Genomic DNA, 6108 nt, shown 5'->3' with positions numbered 1-6108 from the left:
ATTTCCAAACATTTGTAAAATAATTCCACTGATATGAAATAAAACATGCCTACACACTGTTATCCATACATGTGTAGGGTTGCAGAAATGCAATCGTGACAACAATCCACCCTGTCCACACACATTGTCCTCCTAATGTTTTCTCTTTCTTCTTCTGGCAGCACTAGGAAACAGGTGGTGCCGTTGGCCTCTGAATGCAATCAATACAATGTTATATACAATATTTTTGTGGTGACTGCATGAAAAGTTTTGCATGAAATGCAAGAAACAATCTGTGAAAGAGAAGTGCACACTCAGCAGATTGTACACCCCAGCCAATGGCATGCAGCTGAAACACAGCTGCCTGCAGGGCTCTTTAAATGTTGAAGGACTTGTCAACGGTGGATCCACCCTTTTGAAGATGAAGAAGGTGATGAAGATGAATATTTAGTTATCCCAGTGGGAAATTATTTGTCTGTTTGTATGGACAAACACACTAATTATATCTGGTAACCTCCAAATGGAATTATGAACTTTATTAGCCTGTGGGGGCTTCCTGCAGACAGACCAGCTGCAGGCCTAGCCTGTAAACGCCTAATGGACAAAGCATAATGTGCAGCACACAACACACCCAGGTGTGGAATGTGTCCACAGTGTCACAAACTACAGGTGTCTCCATAAACGTCAGACGTTAGCACGCCTCCTAGATTTAGGTTCACTGATGACAACAGCAGCTCTGAACACATTCAGGTCAGCGACCCCCCAGGTGTTCCAAACACTAAATACAAACATCTTTACAAAATGATTAAATTGTGAAAAGCATAAAATAGGGCACTTTGAGAGAAACCTTCAAATTTCACTTATTCTTTTGGAAGTGATTAATTCACAATGATGATGTGGTACTTTAAAAAAATGACACCCCATATTTCACAAATTGTGGTTATATTTCTAATTGGATGTCTTTTTTTAATAGTGTGAAAACTGAAAAGAAAAAAAAAGATTTACAGTATGGATGTATGGATGATGCGGCTTGTTAGAGGGCGGGGTCACCACCTCTGATTTTTCCATCTGCTGAATGAATTTTCTCCTGGGGGGTGTAGAGGCTAAGCCCAGCTTTAATCCACTGAGGTGTTCCACCACACTGACGTGAATGACGCAATGATATCACTTCCTGCTCATCAAAAGTCAGACACGCCCCTTCATGTTGGATGACTGTTTGATTTCATTAAGTTTCTCAGTTAGTCTACCAATAGTTAACATCGACTAGCAAAACAACAGCGTGAGCGTCATTTAATGCTTCCAGACCATCACGTTACCCCCACCAGCACCAAGCCAACCCTAGACCATCACATTACCCCCACCAGCACCAAGCCAACCCTAGACCAACACATTACCCCCACCAGCACCAAGCCAACCCTAGACCAACACATTACCCCCACCAGCACCAAACCAACCCCAGACCATTACGTTACCCCCACCAGCAACAAACCAACCCCAGACAATTATGTTACCCCCACCAGCACCAAAACAACCCCAGACCATTACGTTACCCCCACCAGCACCAAACCAACCCCAGACAATTACGTTACCCCCACCAGCACCAAACCAACCCTAGACCATCAAATTAACCCCACCAGCACCAAACCAACCCCAGACCATCAAATTACCCCCACCAGCACCAGACCAACCCCAGACCATCACTTTACCCCACCAGCACCAAACCAACCCTAGACCATCACGTTACCCCACCATCAGGCACTTTTTTCAGTTTTTCTGCATTTCAAATGTTCCTCTTGGATCCAAACACCTCAAACTTTGGTTTGTTCAATTTGTCCGTCCACAACACTTTTTCCATTCTTTCTGTCCAACGTATCGGCTGGACCCCAGCCGATAGACAGATGAGGGGTGATACTGGTGGGCTTGGAGGTGCAGGTCCACAGCAGTGGGCTTGGAGGTGCAGGTCCACATAAAAAAATAAATAAATGCAGATAACATGAACAAAATTGGACTCTTCTGAAGTACTGACAAAGACTTGTACAAAGATGCACGACTATTGGACTGAATGGACGGATTAAAAACAACAATGTACAAAATAATTTAAATTGATTTGTGACATGCAATGTATGAATTTGGTTGACAATGTGCTTCAATGAGATAGATGTTGTTGATCTAGGGGACGGGAACCTTAAAAGCCAATGGCTTCTATCCGTCAACCCTTTTTCTTTTCGGATGATGTTGCTGATGTTCCAACACTGATGAAAGTGAAATCTGTTGTAATAACATGTCTGGAAAGAAAGAAAATAAACTGAATAAATAATAAATAATAGAACATCCCTGATGATGATGACATGATCTGAGATGATTTCTTGATAAATGTGAAATGTTTAGCTTGCTATGTTGTCGCTAGCTGCATATTTATATAATGGTGCTGATACGGATTCACACTGATACCTACGACTGCATCACTTCCGCTGTGAGGGAGCGCATCATAACTTATGACATTGTGTTTGTACAAGGTCCCCATTGACCATTAAAAAAAATGCCACCAAATCTTTTATTTACTTCAAAAAAATACACCGGGCTTATTTTGACTTTACTGTCCCTTTAATACGAATCTTTCTTTTGTTAACCAGTCTCAGATATAGTTTTGTCTTTGCCACTCTGTCCTGAAGGCCAGCATACCTGCGACGCCTCTTCACTGCAGATGTTGAGACCGGTGTTTTTGGATACCGGTTAATAAAGCTGCCAGTTGGAGACCTTTGGGGCATCTATCTCTCAAACTACACTCTTTTCTTATCTTCTTGCTCAGTTGTGCAGATAGGTCTCTCACTTCTCTTTGTACTCTGGGCAGAGCCTCTTCGTGATGTTCTCTGAAGGGAGTAGGACACACTCTTGTAGCAAATCTTCAGTTCCTTGGCAATTTCTCACATGGAAAAGCCTTCATTTCTGAGAACAAGAATAGACTGTTGAGTTTCACGTGAATGTTCTCCTTTTCTAGCAATTGTGACCGTTTCATGGACCCCACAAATGTGATGCTCCACATACTCAACCTGCTTAGAGGAAGTTCAGTTTAATAACTTCTCCAAGAAGCTGTTTTCAGCTGTGCTAACCTGTTTTCACAAGGGTTGTCTCATCATCCATGAGCCCTCTGTTGCAATGAGCAAAAAAAGTGTAGCATTAGGCATTCACCACAGTCACCGAATTAGCAATGTGTAGAATGTATTTGTGATTAGTATAAAGCTACCTTCATTGATAAAAGTGCTTTTCTTTCAAAAATTGGAAAATTTCTAAGTGACCCCAAAGTTAGTAGTGTATGTATGTATGTATGTATGTATGTATGTATGTATGTATGTATGTATGTATGTATGTATGTATGTATGTATGTATGTATGTATGTATGTATGTATGTATGTATGTATGTATGTATGTATGTACAGGTATATATACAGTATGTATTTATTAAGCTACACTGTCAGCATTGTTACATACAGAGTCAGGGATGAACTGCAAGAACTTAAATTTTTATGAGCAGCAATACAAATCACAGTTCAATACCAAGTTCAAACTACCCTAACAAATATAGTTCAAATGTGTGCCAGTTACATCTTGTGGAATTAAGAAAGAAATCACAACATATGCAACTTGGAATTAAATGTTTGTATTCATCCCCCTCTTGTGGCTATTTCTAGCACATGCAGCCAATTTTGTCATTTCCCAGATGTTTTACCATATGCAGGGGTGTCAAACTCATTTCCACCGAGGGCCACATCAGCATCATGGCTGTCCTCAAAGGGCCAGATGTAACTAATAAATGTAACATAAACGTAACTACTCCTTAATGTTGAATAACTCTGAATTTATTACTTATTCAAGTTAAAACCATTACAGTACACAGAAAAAATGTTTGTTTCTCTGTTATAACATGAATCCTTTTAATTTATCAGGTTATTAAATCCACAGAACTCCTTCAATCAAGGATAAAACAATTCAAGTGAATTGCGGTTCTGTGTAGAGTTTGCATGTTCTGCCTGTGATTGCATGGGTTCTCTACGGGTTCTCCAGCTTCCACCTCTAGAAAAACGAGCTTTACAGTATATTTTATTTCTGCCATGAAAATGGCTGATAGGCCTGGTAGGACGTTGAATAATAATGATTATAATATATATTTGTAGCTCTATCAATTCTCTCTTGCTGAAGAGAAATTTCATTAAGCTTAGTGATTGTTGACTGTGCAGAATCTCGCGTTCTTTCACATTTTCTTTCAGCAGCAGACTATCGAGGGTATTTTTCAAATCCTGTAGCGTAGCACATAAACACTTAAAAAAAGTGACAAATTTGTTTGATGATGCAGTATGACATCATACTTACTGTATGTGAATTTTATACTGAGATATTTTATAATCAGGAAGTGATTGGTTCATATTGGCTGTAAAAAGGACTAACCTGCAATTCGTGTTGGAGGTCTTGGTCCAGTTCATTTTTAACTTTGAACATCTGCTCACTTGCCTTCAGCTGTTCTAGATTCTTCTCACCTGAAACTCTGGACCTAAACTGTTAGATTAATGTACAGTTATCCCATATTTACTCATATTCATTCTTTGATACCTTGAACATATAAATGTACTATATGTGTGCTTTTTGCTATGCACTGAGTTGTGCTTAGCAGGGGTCAAAAGGTCACTGCTGACTGAGGTAGCAACTGATGACTAGTTTAGATGATGATGCTGGTTATTGATGATGATGATGATGATGCTGGTTGCTGATACTGATGCTGGGTATTGATGATGCTACTGCTGTTGGTTATTGATGATGATAATGATGCTGATGCTGGTTATTGATGATGATGCTGTTGTTGATTATTGATGATGATGATGATGCTGATGCTGATGCTGGTTATTGATGATGATAATGATGACGCTAATGCTGCTGGTTAATGATGATGATGCTGTTGTTGGTTATTGATGATGATGATGATGATGATGATGATGATGATGATGATGATGATGATGATGATGATGATGATGATGATGATGATGATGATGATGACGATGATGATGATGATGCTGATTATTGATGATGACGATGCCGATGCTGGTTGATGATGCTGATGCTGGTTATTGATGATGCTACTGCTGTTGGTTATTGATGATGATAATGATGCTGATGCTGGTTATTGATGATGATGCTGTTATTGGTTATTGATACTGATGCTGGTTATTGATGATGCTACTGCTGTTGGTTATTGATGATGATAATGATGCTATGCTATGCTGGTTATTGATGATGATGCTGTTATTGGTCATTGATGATGATGGTGATGCTGATGCTGTTTGATGATGCTGATGCTGGTTATTGATGATGATGCTGTTGTTGGTTATTGATGATGATGATGATTATGATGATGATGATGATGATGATGATGATGCTAATGCTGATGCTGGTTATTGATGATGATGATGATGCTGAGGCTGGTTGATGATGATGATGATGATGCTGGTTAATGATGCTGCTGCTGTTTATTTATGATAATGCAGACTGATCTGTGTGTGAATTGTTTGATAGGTTGTGTTAAGTGTCACGTCACCTGACGTGACTGAATTGATGAGGTGAACTGACTGATAAACTGTTCTGGTGTTTTCTTGACAGACACTTTTTAGATAAACTGTTAAGTGTCGGTTTGCCAGTGTAATGAAAGTCCTTGGTGTCCACAGGGAATCTATGAAGAATTTATTCCTTTTAAACATTTACACTTCTCTGAAATGTTGATTGTCATTTCATAGTTAATTATTTACATAAATGTGTAACATATGACTAATTGTGCAAATCGTGCACTTTCAACTTTTTAAAGTTTTATGTGAATATTTGGTGGGTACAGAGGAGGGACAGGGTTAGGGGTTAGGGTAGGGTTAGGGTTAGGGTTAGGGGTTAGGGTTAGGGGTTAGGGTAAGGGGTTAGGGTTAGGGGTTAGGGTAAGGGGTTAGGGTTAGGATAAGGGTTAGGGTTAGGGTTAGGGTAGGGTAGGGTTAGGGTTAGGGTTAGGGTTGGGGGGTTAGAGTTAGGGTTAACCTAACCCTAAGGTTAAAGTACTAATTTAAAGAAAGGAGTTTGTATTAATAAAATAAGGGATTC

This window comes from Antennarius striatus, chromosome 1 (assembly GCF_040054535.1).
Source record: "Antennarius striatus isolate MH-2024 chromosome 1, ASM4005453v1, whole genome shotgun sequence".
Lineage (NCBI taxonomy): Eukaryota > Metazoa > Chordata > Actinopteri > Lophiiformes > Antennariidae > Antennarius > Antennarius striatus.
Note: the sequence above shows the minus strand (reverse complement) of the source record.